The sequence below is a fragment of the Hyperolius riggenbachi genome, chromosome 10, assembly GCF_040937935.1.
Source record: "Hyperolius riggenbachi isolate aHypRig1 chromosome 10, aHypRig1.pri, whole genome shotgun sequence".
In the NCBI taxonomy this organism is placed as follows: Eukaryota; Metazoa; Chordata; class Amphibia; order Anura; family Hyperoliidae; genus Hyperolius; species Hyperolius riggenbachi.
The window spans coordinates 242,904,532-242,920,764 of record NC_090655.1 but is presented as its reverse complement, the minus strand read 5'-3'; the positions used below and the strand labels follow the sequence as shown (position 1 = coordinate 242,920,764).

At 43.3% G+C, this 16,233-nt stretch overlaps 1 long non-coding RNA gene across 1 annotated transcript; it reads right to left on the bottom strand.

Annotated features, from left to right (window-relative positions):
• Positions 1-2,180: 2,180 nt before the first annotated feature.
• Positions 2,181-10,325, bottom strand: LOC137534044 (uncharacterized). The gene is made up of 3 exons (XR_011024292.1): positions 10,254-10,325; positions 7,849-7,974; positions 2,181-2,284 (listed from the first exon to the last, which is right to left on the bottom strand). It is a non-coding gene; the product is annotated as an uncharacterized lncRNA (long non-coding RNA).
• Between the last annotated feature and the right edge of the window lie 5,908 nt (positions 10,326-16,233).

Sequence of the window (16,233 nt, the reverse complement as noted above, 5' to 3'; positions counted from 1 at the left end):
AAAAGAAAATACAAATACAGCCTAGGTTTATGTAGGCTTGGGACTGTATAAACACATTTTATCTCATGTCGCTTGTCACTTAAAGTGCACCCAAGCTGAAGCTTGTGTACGAAAATCACATACTTGCCTCCGTATCCGATAGAGCCTTCCCTACAGATCCCTTGTCGTGTACCTCCGATAGCTTTCCTAGTGTCCTCTTCCATGTCCCTTGGCCGATTTTGCTTCTCCCTTGGTGATTACATGTTCCCAGGAGATTTCCTGGGGAAACTGAACACCAGGGAGGTTAATCGCAAGTTGTAATTTGATCCCTCCCCTGTGTCACATGACTGCCATGGCAGATAAGCTCATTTGAAAGCACAGGATGTTAACAATATGTCTGCTTCCATGAATCAGGAAGTAGAAACAATGCAGATTTGTTTTAGGATTTGTATGAGCTGTAACAAAGAAATGTTTATTGTTTAAAGGTTATCATGCTGGTGTGTATCTTTTAGAGCAGAGAGAACATTCTAAGTTCAGCTCTGCCTTACCCCCAACCAATCTGCACTTGCCAAGTGTCAAGCCATGTCAAGTCCTGTCAAAGTGAACAACTTAGTTTTATATTGGCTCCGATAACCTGACTTGTTAGTGTCTATACTGGGGGGATGTGGTGAAATCTCTTATTGTCTATATGTGGCATTATCTGACCCCCCCCCCCTCCCTGTAAATCTAGTGGAATGTATGTGACTAAAATTGAAACTTTTATTAATATTTTTCTAAACATATGAAAGCATGGACTCCTACCTGTGACTTATCTCATGCACAAGAAAGTTTCTTTGTCCTAAAATGATTTCCCACACTCTGAACATGGCGGTTGAGGCATTAGTGAGTGCCTCCTCTGGTGCACAGCAAGAGCTGCTCTAGACTTACAGCATTTGCTGCATTCAGGACATGTGTGGTGCTATCTGATGAACCACTAGAACATTCGTGCAGATTACACAGATCTGTTGCTGTATCGCCTCTGTGATGTGGTAAATGGATATCTGAGGTGACTTTGCATAAAACTTCTTACCACTAGAAGGAGCCACTCCTCTGTCTACCATGTAACCTCTGTGATGTTCATTTCCAGGAATGTGGTTTCCTCTGGTGTTTGACTTAAGACATCTCTTTGTGCTCTTTCTGACATCGTGTCCCCCTGCTGGAGAGAGGATGTTACACACGTCACTGATTCATGTGGTCCTCACCAGTTTCTAGGGTTGCATTTACATCCCAGAAGTCTATAGGCACAATAACTGTCCTGGGAAAGTGTACATTTTCATAGTAGCCTCCATATACTGGCTTGTAGTGTTACATTAACAGCAGCTAAAATGGTTTTAAACGATTGGAAGGAAGAGGACAGTCACCATGACGTTGTGGCCAGCTCAGGATCCTTCACACACATACGGCCTGCTTTAGCTCAAATGAGGCCCTGACTGGTGCAGAGAGCTCAGCGGTCATTCAGACAGCTGAACAAGCAGTGGTGAAAGAGCGGTGATCATGGTGGGAGTGCGCAATGGGAACTGGTGAATGCCACGTCTGGTCAGAGACTGACAATTACAGGCAGGGTGTGGATTTCCCCTACGATGGTATGGAGGGGTTAAAGGTTGTTTTTTTTTTTTTAATTTAAAGTAAATGATGACAAGCCCGATTTCAGAGAAAGTGTAATTTACTGTCCAGGATTCTTAACCCCTACAGTGAGAAAAAAAAGAATACAAATGCAGCCTAGTCTTACTGTATGTAGGCTTGGGACTGTATAAACACATTTTTCATTTAAAGGGATTGATTCATAATAGGGTGCTAACTTAGTTAGCATGCCTAAAAGCCCCTTAGCACGCCTAAAGCCCTTTAGCGTGCACAAAGTTTAGTGCTGCCCGTAGTGCGCAAAACAAAAACGTTGCAACAGGTGCGCGTAAAACGTGCGCGTAAAACGTGATGAACATGATAGTTGAGGCATTAGTGAGTGCCTCCTCTGGTGCAAAGCAAGAGCTGCTCTAGATTTACAGCATTTGCTGCATTCAGGACATGTGTGGTGCTATCTGATGAACCACTACAACATTCGTCCAGATTAGACAGATCTGTTGCTGTATCGGCTCTGTGATGTGGTGGATGGATATCTGAGGTGATTTCTCATAAAACTTCTCACCTTTAGAGGGAGCCACTCTTCTGTCTACCATGTAACCTCTGTGATGTTCATTTCCAGGAATGAGGTTTCCTCTGGTGTTTGACCTAAGACATCTCTTTGTGGTCTTCGTGATATCGTGTTCCCCTGCTGGAGAGAGGATGTTACACGTCACTGATACATGTGGTCATCAGTTTCTAGGGTTGCATTTACATCCCAGAATTCTATAGGCACAATAACTGTCCTGGGAAAGTTTACATTTTCATAGTAGCCTCCATATGCTGGCTTGTAGTTTTACATTAACAGCAGCTAAAATAGTTTTACAGGATTGGAAGGAAGAGGACAGTCATCGTGACGTTGTGGCCGGTTCAGAATCCTTCACACACATACGACCTGTTTTAGCTAAAATGAGGCCCTGACTGGTGCAGAGAGCTCAGCGGTCATTCAGACAGCTGAACAAGCAGTGGTGAAAGAGGCGAGCGGTGATCATGGTGGCAGTGCGCAATGGGAACTGGTGAATGCCACGTCTGGTCAGAGACTGACATCCACAGGCAGGATGCGGATTTCACCTGCAACGGTATGGAGGGGGTTAAAGGTTTGTTTTACTTTAAAGTAAATTATGACAAGCACGACTTCAGAGAAAATGTAATTTACTGTCCTGGATTCTTAACCCCTACAGGGAGAAAAAAAGAAAAGAATACAAATACAGCCTAGTTTTATGTAGGCTTGGGACTGTATAAACACATTGTATCTCATGTCACTTGTCACTTAACCACATAAGGACCACAGTGTTTACACCCCTTAAGGACCAGAGCCTTTTTTTCCATTCAGACCACTGCAGATTTAATGGTTCATTGCTCGGTCATACAGCCTACTATCTAAATGAATTTTACCTCCTTTTCTTGCAACCAATACAGCTTTACATAGTTACATAGTTACATAGTTATTTTGGTTGAAAAAAGACATACGTCCATCGAGTTCAACCAGTATAAAGTACAACACCAGCCTGCTCCCTCACATATCCCTGTTGATCCAGAGGAAGGCAAAAAAAACCTTACAAGGCATGGTCCAATTAGCCCCTAAAGGGAAAAATTCCTTCCCGACTCCAGATGGCAATAAAATCCCTGGATCAACATCATTAGGCATTACCTAGTAATTGTAGCCATCGATGTCTTTCAACGCAAGGAAAACATCTAAGCCCCCTTTAAATGCAGGTATAGAGTTTGCCATAACAACTTCCTGTGGCAATGCATTCCACATCTTAATCACTCTAACTGTAAAGAACCCTTTCCTAAATAAATGGCTAAAACGTTTTTCCTCCATGCGCAGATCATGTCCTCTAGTCCTTTGAGAAGGCCTAGGGACAAAAAGCTCATCCGCCAAGCTATTATATTGCCCTCTAATGTATTTATACATGTTAATTAGATCCCCTCTAAGGCGTCTTTTCTCTAGACTAAATAAACCCAGTTTATCTAACCTTTCTTGATAAGTGAGACCTTCCATCCCACGTATCAATTTTGTTGCTCGTCTCTGCACCTGCTCTAAAACTGCAACATCTTTTTTGTAATGTGGTGCCCAGAACTGAATTCCATATTCCAGATGTGGCCTTACTAGAGAGTTAAACAGGGGCATTATTATGTTAGCATCTCGAGTTTTTATTTCCCTTTTAATGCATCCCAAAATTTTGTTAGCTTTAGCTGCAGCTGCTTGGCATTGAGTACGATTATTTAACTTGTTGTCAATGAGTACTCCTAAGTCCTTCTCCAAGTTTGATGTCCCCAACTGTATCCCATTTATTTTGTATGCTGCTAGACCATTAGTACGTCCAAAATGCATGACCTTACATTTGTCAACATTAAATTTCATCTGCCATGTATGTGCCCATATAGCCATCCTATCCAGATCCTGTTGCAATATGACACTATCTTCCTGAGAGTTGATGATTCTGCACAATTTTGTATCATCTGCAAAAATAGCAACATTGCTCACTACTGCATCTACTAGGTCATTAATAAATAAATTGAAGAGCACTGGACCCAGAACAGACCCCTGTGGGACCCCACTGCTAACAGTCTTCCATTTTGAGTACGATCCATTGACCACAACTCTTTGTTTTCTGTCCATTAGCCAGTTCCCTATCCATGAACACAGACTCTTCCCCAGTCCTTGCATCCTCAACTTTTGCACCAGACTTTTGTGGGGAACAGTGTCGAAGGCCTTTGCAAAGTCCAAGTATATCACATCTACAGCATTCCCAATATCCATATTAGCATTCACTACCTCATAAAAGCTTAGCATGTTAGTCAAACAGGACCTGTCTTTAGTAAACCCATGTTGATGCTGAGAAATAAGATTATTTTCTACTATGAAGTCATGTATAGTATCTCTTAGAAATCCCTCAAATAGTTTGCATACAACTGATGTTAAGCTTACAGGTCTATAATTTCCTGGATCAGATTTTTTGCCTTCTTAAATAATGGGAAAACGTGGGCTGTACTCCAATCCACTGGGACTCTGCCAGTTGCAAGAGAGTCACAAAAGATAAGATAAAGGGGTTTATCTATAACTGAACTTAATTCCCTTAGGACCCGAGGATGCATGCCATCCGGGCCAGGTGCCTTGTCTATTTTTAATTTATTTAGTCTTGCCTTCACTTCTTCCTGCGTTAAGTATTTAATATTACAGTTAGAAGATTGAGACTCTTCCGCCTCTGTAGTTTGCAACAGTGCTGTTTCTTTTGTGAAGACAGAAGCAAAGAAAGCATTTAATAACTCTGCCTTACCTTGGTCATCCACCATTGAGTTCCCACCCTCATCCTTTAGGAGTCCTATACAGTCAACCTTTCTTTTTTTAGAGTTAATGTACTTGTAAAACTTTTTTGGGTTAGATTTGATATCCTTAGCGATTTGTTTTTCAGCTTCAATCTTTGCCTGCCTAATTTCTTTTTTACAATTTTTATTGCACTCCTTATAATTGCTTAGTGCAGCCTCGGTCCCCTCCTGTTTTAAGACCTTATAGGCATTCTTTTTCCTCTTCATTTTATCTTTAACCTTTCTATTCATCCATAGAGTCCTTTTTTTATTCCTAGATATTTTGTTTCCATATGGGATATACATACTACAGTATTGATTGAGTATAAGTTTAAAAGCTTGCCATTTCCCTTCAGTGTCTTCCCCTTGTAGTACATTATCCCAGTTCACCAAACTTAGTGCCTGCCTAATTTGATTGAACTTTGCTTTTCTAAAATTCATAGTTTTAGTGGTCCCGCTGCCCCGTGGCCTATCAGTCACCAGATCAAACGTTATCATGTTGTGATCACTATTTCCCAAATGTTCTTGAACCTGCACATTTGATACATTATCTGGTCTATTAGAAATGATCAGATCCAGTAACGCATTCCCCCTAGTTGGTTCAGTTACCATTTGAGTCAAGTAATTGTCCTGTAGTGCTGCCAGAAATCTGCTGCTTTTACCAGAATGGGTAGCCTCAATACTCCAGTCAATGTCTGGAAAGTTGAAGTCGCCCATAATTATGACCTCATTTTTACCTGCAGCTTTTTCAATCTGCTGTAGTAATCGCAGTTCTGCAGCTTCATTAAAAAGAGGTGGCCTGTAGCATACCCCAATAAGCAATTGGCAACTTTTATTTCCACCATGAATATTTACCCAAACGGACTCCACATCTTCGCAATCTTCCTCCATCTCATCGTTGAGGACAGCTGTAAGAGAATTCTTAACAAAGAGACAAACCCCTCCACCTTTTTTCCCTGTTCTATCCCTCCTAAACACATTGTATCCTTTTAAATTAGCTATCCAGTCATGGCTTTCATCCATCCATGTCTCGGTTATTCCCACAATGTCATAGCCTTTGTCATTCAGAATGAACTCTAGTTCGTCTATTTTATTTGCAAGGCTCCGAGCATTGGTTACCATGCACTTTATATTTTTACCACCACATTTACCAATTTTGTTTACATGAAATGGGCTACTTGAATTTTTACCAACCTCCTTAATCTTTACACTGTCCCCACCCCCCTCTCCACCCTCCATAATGATAGGTTCCCACTGTCTTTTTACCTCATCTTGTCTACGTATTGAGACTTTATCCTCCCGCCTCCCCCCAGATCCTAGTTTAAAATCTCCTCCAACCGTTTAGCCATCTTCTCCCCCAATGCAGCTGCACCCTCCCCATTAAGGTGCAGCCCATCCCTGCTGTAGAACCTGTAGCCGACTGCAAAGTCTGCCCAGTTCTCCAGGAACCCAAACCCTTCCTTCCTACACCAATTTCTCAGCCACTTAACTCCCTAAGCTCCCTCTTTCTTTTGGTGCTATTTGATTGCAGCTGTGATTTTTAGTTTTTATTACTTTCATCAAAAAAGACATGAATTGTCAAAAAAAATGATTTTTTTTTTTACTTTCTCTGCTGACATTTTTCAAATAAAGTAAAATTTGTATATACATTTTTGTCCAAATTTATTGTGCTACATGTCTTTGATTAAAAAAAATCCAATAAGTGTATATTTAATGGTTTGGGTAAAAGTTATTGTCCATTTACAGAGATATTTCTCCCACCCATCGAGTACGGCGATACCACATGTGTGGCACTTTTTTGTAGCCTAAGTGCGCTAAGGGGCCCAAAGTCCAATGAGTACCTTTAGGATTTCACAGGTCATTTTGAGGCATTTGGTTTCTAGACTACTCCTCACGGTTTAGTGCCCCTAAAATGCCAGGGCAGTATAGGAACCCCACAAGTGACCCCATTTTAGAAATAAGACACCCCAAGGTATTCCGTTAGGAGTATGGTGAATTCATAGAAGATTTTATTTTTTGTCACAAGTTAGCGGAAATAGATTTTTATTGTTTTTTTTTTTTTCACAAAGTGTCATTTTCTACTAACTTGTGACAAAAAATAAAATCTTCTATGAACTCACCATACACCTAACGGAATAATTACAAGTAGTAATTTGATCCCTACTCTGTGCCACATTTCTGCCATGGCAGAGATGGCAGATAAGCTCATTTGAAAGCGCAGGATGTTAACAATATGTCTGCTTCCATTTATCAGGAAATAGAAACAATGCAGATTTGTTTTAGGATTTGTATCAGCTGTAACAAAGAAATGTTTATTGTTTAAGGGTTATTATACTATTGTGTATTCTGAGTTCAGGTCTGCTACCCCCCCCCCCCCCCCCAACCAATCTGCACTTTCCAAGTGTCAAGCCAAACCAAGGCCTGTGAAAGTGAACAATTTAGTTTTATATTAGCTCCGATAACCTGACTTGTTAGTGTCTATACTGGGTGGATATGGTGAAATATTATTGTCTATATGTGGCACTATCTGACCCTCCATCCCCTCTCTAGATCTGGTGGAATGTGACTAAGATTAATAATTTTATTAAAAAAAAATTAAATATATGAAAGCATGGACTCCCTCCTATCTATTTATCTCATGCACAAGAAAGTCTATTTGTCCTAAAATGATTTCCCACACTCTGAACTTGGCGGATGAGGCTTTAGTGAGTGCCTCCTCTGGTGCAAAGCAAGAGCTGCTCTAGACTTGCATCATTTGCTGCATTCAGGATCAGGAGTCAGGACATGGAAAACTGTCTGTGTGTGGTGCTAGACCATTTATCCAGATTAGACAGGTCTGTTGCTTTGTTGGCTCTGTGATCTGGTGAATGGTTATCTGAGGTGATTTCTCATAAAACTTCTCACCATTAGAAGGAGCTGCTCCGCTGTCTACCATGTAACCTCTGTGATGTTCATTTCCAGGAATGAGGTTTCCTCTGGTGTTTGACCTAAGACATCTCTTTGTGGTCTTCCTGACATCGTGTCCCCCTGCTGGAGAAAGGATGTTACACACGTCACTGATACATGTGGTCATCAGTTTCTAGGGTTGCATTTACATCCCAGAAGTTTATAGGCACAATCACTGTCCTGGGAAAATGTATAGTTCAGGGGCGTAGCAATAGGGATTGCAGAGGTTGCGACCACATTGGGGCCCTTCCTCAACTACAGTATTAGCTCTGACTGTGTTGGTCCTGTGCTCATAATAATCACGTCCATAGATACTTAAAATAGAAATAATCATTAAAAAAAGCTGTTCCACCATCCCCTTCTTGCACCTCTGACACTGTAGTTTCCATTGACAGGTTTTGGTGCACCGTATCAATTGTTATGTATAGAGTGCTTGGGGGGCCCCATTGTAAAACTTGCATCGGGGCCCACAGCTTCTTAGCTATGCCACTGGAACAGTTTTATAGTGGCCTCCATATCCTGGCTTGTAGTTTTACATTAACAGACCAGTTCAGGATCTTCCACACACATACGGCCTGTTTTAGCTAAAATGAGGCCCTGACTGGTGCAGAGAGCTCAGCGGTCATTCAGACAGCTGAGCAAGCAGTGGTGAAAGAGCGGTGATAATGGTGGCAGTGCGCAATGGGAACTGGTGAAATCTAGGTCTGGTCAGAGACTGACAACCACAGGCAGAGTATGGTTTTCCCCTGCGATGGTATGAAAGGGGTTAAAGGTTGTTTTTTTTTAGCTTCGAGTGAATGATGACAAGCCTGACTTCAGAGAAAGTGTAATTTACAGTCCTGGATTCTTAAAGGGCATCCAAGGTGAAAATAAACTGATGAGATAAACAATAGTATCTTTCCTCCTATCTATCCTCCTCCTCCTAAAAATGACTTTTTAAGACATCCCACGGTTGAATTTTAAATGTAACTCTACTTTTTAAAGTTATTATGGCTTCATTGTCTCTGCTCAAGGACACATTCATTGAAGTATGCCAGAGCTAAAAATTTATGAATTATTGACCCTTTTTATCTCTTCCCTGCTCTCAGAAGCCATTTACTGCCAGGAAAGAGTTTTATGGCTGTAATTCCTCATCAGTGCTATAGTCCAACCCAGTCCCGACACGGACAGAAACTGTCACTTTCATACCTTATGTTTAACTCTTTCAGGCAAAGAAAGAAAACAAGGAACGCAGCATAGTTACAGCATTTGTGTGCTTGGCACAGTAGATACACATGTCTATCTCATTATGTCACACGTCACCCCAGATGTCCTTTTACACCTACAGCAAGAATAAAAGAAATAAAGAAATACAAATACAGCCTAGTTCTATGTAGGCTTGATACTGTATAAACATGTTGTATCTCATGTCACTTGTCACTTAAAGTGTACCCATGCCGAAGCTTGTGTCCAAAAATCACATACTGGATCCTATAGAGACTTCCCTCCAGTCCTCCTTCCCACCTCCAAAGATTACCATCAAGGGCTTGTCAGGGCCACAAAAATAACTGAGAGCAGTGCTAGGGATGTCTTGCATATACAGTCCAAGTAATAAGTTTAGAATACATTACAATTATACTGTGCACCTCCCCCACACCAATTTTAGATAGCCAAAGGGCCCCCCAGCATTAAGTGGCCCTTTAGTAATGGAGGCCTGAGGTATCCCCCAGATTAACCCCACTATAGATAGCTCCACCCACCAGTATAAGTAGCCAGAAGTAGAGTCTCCCCAATATAGGTAACCCCCCAGTATTTGTAACCAGTGATGACACCCGTATAGGTAACCAGAAGTGGTCCCCTTAGTATGTGTAGACCGAGCATGCCCCCCCCCCCCCAATATAGATGCACATGTAGAAGTAGCTCCCCCCAGTATTGATGCATATGTAGCCAGGAGTAGGCAGAAGGACCCCCCCCCCTCCCGTATAGATAGCCAGAAACACCCCCTATAGGTAGCCAGATGTATCCTCATGTATAGGTGGCTGGCTGGATGGACCCCCTATGATAGCCAGAAGGACCCCCATATTGGTAACCAGATGTAGCCCCCCCTGAAGTGACTCTCCTCTCTGGGCTCCACCAATCTATCTTTTCCAGGTGTCCCCATTGCTATGATTACAGCACTGTAGTCATAAAGAAGGGGGATGTCTGAAGACTGTAGGCGTCCCTGTATCCATTTTGCCACCGGTCACGCACACCAGGCCGCCCATGGCTATCAGCCTCTGCTATAGTGATCCCTAGTACGTGAATGTCCAATTTTGTATATTATACATATGTATAGAATGGCCTCTTTCCTCGTGTTTTCCAATGATGAATCAGTCTTAACTCACCTGATGATATGAAGGTCTTGTTGTCCTCATAGAGGTACTTGCGTCTTAAATGATACTGCTTCCTCTTTATGGAGAACTTGACACGGTTATCTTGGCACTTTATAGGAACCTGACACACACAGGATACAGTGACCATATGGATACACCCCTTGCTGCTACTAAATAATGTCCCATAATTCCACGCATTTCTCACCTCTCCTGTCAGCAGCTCCATCATCTCTCTGGTAATTTCCGTAATCTTCTCCCTCTTGCTCTTCTGCGGTGCCACAGAAAATGAAATCAGGGAGTAATGTGGGGACACCATGATAGAAGATCCTCTACTCGATGGGCTGCTGTGTATTACTGTTTTATCAGGTGAAATTTGTATCACATCATGCTCCTGTCAAAACAAAACACAAGAATAATTGTCACCATGTACATATTTCTGTCCCTCGCTGCAGTTTGTTTTCTCCTGGGTCTTGCTGGCAGCCTCTGAAGGATTGCCGACCCCAATGGGCTTGCGTCTTCTGCACATGTACGGGCGTGCATCCGCCCAGTGTGAGAATGCACCAACATGGCTGGGAGAGTACTGAGCCTGCACAGTACTAGTACTGCTTCCAATGATGTGGGTGGGTACTTGTGAATGCAGAGGAGACACTGACCCATTAGGGGTCTGCGATCCTTCAGATGCTGCCGGCGGAAACCAGGAGAAAACCGGAGCCGTGGTGAGAGACACAAATGATTTTTAGGGGTCGGTAGAAGACCCATTGACTTGCAGGAAAATAGCAGCAATTGCGATTTTTCTGGAAATTTTCAGAAGTTTTACTACAATTATAGTGCAATGGGAGCATGTTTTAAAAAGTGAAAATGGATCGAAAAGTGCTCTGCACTGTGTCACTGCCCTAAGATGATTTTTTTTTCTCTTTTGCTTATCTCTTTTTCTTATCTCTTTTTCTTCTCCTCATAACACACACAAAAATCCTCTCCTTGCATTTCCTCTTATGCAGTTGAGCTGCTGGGTCTTTCTTTGATGGACAGATTTTACCATTTGAGTTTTTAAGCTGGAACAGCTGCAATGAGTTCTCCTCACCTGTCCTGTCAGCAGGTAGATGACCTCCAGAGTGTGGTTCAGAATTCTCCTGGCCAAGAGACTCTGCTCCATCCTCGCTGACATGGTCATGTGATCACAGTGATCTGTACAGGGCGTGGCTCTCTGTAGATGGAGGACAAGATGGGAGTTATCACCTGAGCATCACTGTGGCAAATGATGACTACACTGTGGTCAGATTCTGGCCTGTAAACAATGACTTGATTTCTGATTTCCTTTAGTAGAGTGCTGTCTGCAGTTCAAAATGGCCTGCACGGGGCTTCTGTCTGCAGTTCACAATGGCCTGCACAGGGCTTCTGTCTGCAGTTCACAATGGCCTGCACGGGGCTTCTGTCTGCAGTTCACAGGTATGGGGGTACGGTTGGATATATGGTACGATATATAGACTGTTTCTCAGCTGTAAACCAGCAGATATGGAGGTACAGTTGGATATGTAGATTGATATATAGGCTGTATCTAACAAACAAACACAGAACATTTATATTGCGCTTTTCTCCTGGCAGAATCAAAGCACCAGAGCTGAAGCCACTAGGACACGCTCCATAGGCAGTATCAGTGTTAGTGTTACTTGCCCAAGGTCTCCTAATTAATGCTGAATATGCTATAAACCAGCAGATCTGGAGGTACAATTGGATAAATAGCTGTATATTTAGGCTGTATCTATGCTATAAACCATAAGACGTGGAGATACAGTTGGATTTATGGCTCAATATAAAGGCTGTAAGATCTATGCTATAAACCAGTAGATATGGAGGTACAGTTGGCTATATGGCTTGATGTGTACGCTGTATTCATTTTATAAACCAGCATATCTGGAAGTACAGCTGGATATATGATTTGATATATAGGTTGTATCTATGCTATAAACCAGCAAATCTGGATGCATAGCTGAATAACTGGCCATATATTTAGGTGATACCAGACGATTGTGTGAGCAGAGTGAGAGGAGGTGGGGTTTAGCCACTACCTATTCTTAAAGGTAACTTAAAGTGAGAGGGATATGAAGACTTCCATATTTATTTATTTTTTATACAATGCCCATTGCCTGGCTCTCCTGCTGATCCTTTGCTTCTAATACGGTTAGCCACATAAACCTGAACAAGCATGCAGATCATTAAATTAACAGTGGTTATGGGCGCTCCTCCCAACACATAAAAAACACAGATCAATAAAAATACACAATGTCACAGTAAGGTATGGATCGCCACACAGTGGGATGGGAAATGCCTCCCTAAAAAGTCAGGAAGAAATCTGTGCAGGCGCTCAACATAAACAACAGATAGTCCAGAGTCTCAGAGTCTCTATTAGCTCAACAGAATAAATGGCATTCAGATGTCCACAAAACACAATTCCCCCAGGTACTCTCACCAGATCCGATGGCTGACTGAGTGACAGATCAGCTAAAACAGCATATGCATATCATCCAGGGGTTCTCCACAGCTGTTGACATCTGTAACTTAAACAGAGTGTGCGGACATAGCGTGATACTGCTAGATCAGAGAGACAGTGGTAGCACTGCAATCCAACTCCGTGCCAGGTGACCAACTCTTAGTTCCCTCCACCAGCAATAATGGAAAAAAAGGTTAACCGCTCACCAGATGATAACGCTGATCCCCTGAGCCGACCAGCAACATACACATTGAGTTTGACCTCCTTATCCAACTCCGATACAAGCTCCTTAAAAAAATGGTACAAGCTCAGCGCTGTATGACTTTATGATCAGCTGCTCAGCCACATGCAGCGCTACAGGGCGCCGCCATTGACAATGTGTGAACCGGTGTAGTGAAAAATTTTGCTACCCATCATATTTTGCAACTTGCCATAGAGGACAGTGTATGACTGTGTAGGCGTGGCTCCTCTCTGTTAACATGCCTGTAATTTTTTGCAACCACAGATCCCATTGAGCTAGAAGGGGGATTGTTCCCTCCAGGGGGGGTTATTAGTTGAGCAAGAGGGGGGATTGTTCCCTCAGGGGGGGGGGGGGGGTTATTAGTTGAGGAAGAGGGGGGATTGTTCCCTCCAGGGGGGGTTATTAGTTGAGCAAGAGGGGGGATTGTTCCCTCCAGGGGGGGATTGTTCCCTGGGGGGGGGGGGGGGTTATTAGTTGAGCAAGAGGGGGGATTGTTCCCTCCAGGGGGGGTTATTAGTTGAGCAAGAGGGGGGATTGTTCCCTCCAGGGGGGGTTATTAGTTGAGCAAGAGGGGAGGGTTCTGTGTGAGAATAGGGTTTGGTTGGGTTGCATTTTCTGATACAGATAGGTTAAAGTCAATGGTTAGGTTGCACTTTCTGATAGCTATACCTATAAATAAATGCAACCGGTTGCAAAATCTGATAAAGTTGCAAAAAATTTCACCACACCGGCCCTGATCAGCAGGAGTGCCAGGCAACATTTTTAAAGGAAATAAATAAGGAAGCCTCTGTATGTCTCTCCCCTCAGGTTCCTTTTTAGCCTCCTACACAAGCTAGACAATCTTCAGATGAGACAGACATGTGGAGCCGTTTTGGCAAAGAGCCTGGCCCCTGTACAGCTGCTGCAGCACATCGTTTTGCCATCGCGGATCACTAAACTACGAGAGATAAACATGCCTATTATGCTCGTACTTACTTGTCTGCCGGGCATTGCTCTCTTGTCAGTGGCCCTTTCGTCAACCTTCTCTCATCAACCTGTGTATCTGTTCAGCGCATATTCCCCCACAACCTCGCACTGATGATCAAGTAGTGATCATTGAGAGTGACATTAGTGGTGCTTGTCTGTGTACAGGGCATCTGTGCTCAGCATTGGGGAGGGGTGGAGGTAATGATCTCACTCCTTCAGCAGCTGCTTTCAGTGTATTCTGTCTGCTCTGAGCATGTGGCTTGGATACCAGAAGCGGGGCTGCTTGAACAGGGAGGTGGGGAGTAGCACAAACAAACAGCTACTTCAGCAAAGGGCACTCAGGGCAGTGTTTTCAGCTTCCATTTGGTATTTATCTCCAGCTCTGGCCAGCTGCTAACTTACAGAATCCACGTGGTAAAGTTGACGATTGTAGCAGACAGCAAATAGGGAGAGCCACACAGCCCTGCTTCTCACCCCATTTGAGCCGATACTCTGGAGGGCGGGGCGTCAGAATAGCAAACCAGGAGAAGGAGACATTTAAAAAGGCTTTTTTTATAACCCTTTAGATGTGCATATCTGTATACTAATATACTGGGCATTGTCACGGTCTGGGACCCCTAAACCCGAATGCGACACCTAGAGGCGGAGTGCAGGTGAGCCCCGGTACTCCCACCACCAGGGGATTCCCCCACACTGCAAAACACAAGAGAAGCAAATGGTGGTGGGAGTCAAAAACAACTAATGTCCAAAGCTCTGCATGATAGCCAAGCAACTGGTATTGTTTATAATGGAATGAAGATGGCACCCTGCCCTTACTTCAGATTCCCTTTAACCATTTGGGGACCGGCCGCCTAACCCCCCTTAAGGACCAGGCATTTTTGCATGGGGGGGGGGGCGCGTTTCGGGGTCAGGCAGCCGGTTCCCCAGTGTGACATGCTGGGCTTTGTGTCCCCCCTGTAGCTGGCAGCCTTTACTCACCTTCCAGGCTCCAGCGATGAGCCACAGTGGACCCCTCTCTTCCGGCCGGCATCTCTGCTCCTACTGCCGCTCAGTTCTGGGTTATTATTATTATTATTATTTATTGTATTTATAAAGCGCCAACATATTACGCAGCGCTGGACAATAAATATATACAATGATACAAGGATGACAGACATAACAAGGTTATACATGCAAATTGTACAAAATACATGATTATGCAATACGGGCTGGTTAGGTAGGCCCAGTAATACAAGTACAGGCTGTCATGTCAATATGAAGGTTGTCCATAAGGAAGAAGCCAGCCAGCTGGCAGGAATGACCACAGAAGGACCCACCAGATAGACAACAAAGCAAATAAAGGGTACCTACGAGTGGCTCAACCAGAAACCATGCTCAAGCATAATACATAGCACCCTTACTACAAGAAATCCCTGCCAAGAGAACCTGGACACATTTATTTCGAGAAGTGTAGAAAGTGGATTAAATCAACCCTCCACAGTGGACATGTTCAGGGATGTTCCTTCAGTTGGCCCCACCAAATCTTTGTAGTAGGCAACCAAAGCCAAATTGCTGAGGATGTTGCACCAGTATTATGACTTTCCAGTGGAGGTACAGTTAGACAATGGTGCTCACTTCTCTGGTGCCACGGTCAAAGCCTGGATGAAAGAAAATTGTTTCATCTGGATTCATCACACTATTTATAATCTACAAGCCATGAGACTCATAGAGGAATTGATTGTTGAGTGAACAAATCAGGAAGCTAAATCTTATGTGTACAAAGGGTAGAGAAAGTCCTCACATAAAGAATCTTTCTACTGAAACAGCAGGTGGTAGAAGAAACCACCCTTTACAAAGACGGGATACCTGCAATATTTGATCAAGTAAAAAACATTAAAACAAACATACAAGAGAAAGGGAGCAGGGAGGAAGGGGAAGATCACCAGAACAAAAAATGTAGGGAACTGGGAGGCAAAGGTGAGTAGTGCTCATGCCATACCCAATACAGGGTACCGTGGGACGGGCTAGTAAATAAGGACGCATATGGCTAGTGGACAAAGAGGGCGCCGTCATAGACTGCAATGCAAAATATCGGCTATTCGGCGCCCGACAGGAAAAAAGGACGCCCGAGAAATAGCGGTTGCAGGGATCGTGTTAACAAAAGTTTTAGTTTACAGGATAAGGTTTAGAGATGTCGCGAACCTCCGATTTTCGGTTCGCGAACCCCGTTCGCGAACCTTCGCGGAAGGTTCGGTTTGTGTAAAAGTTTGCGAACCGCAATAGACTTCAATGGGGATGCGAACTTTGAAAAATAGAAA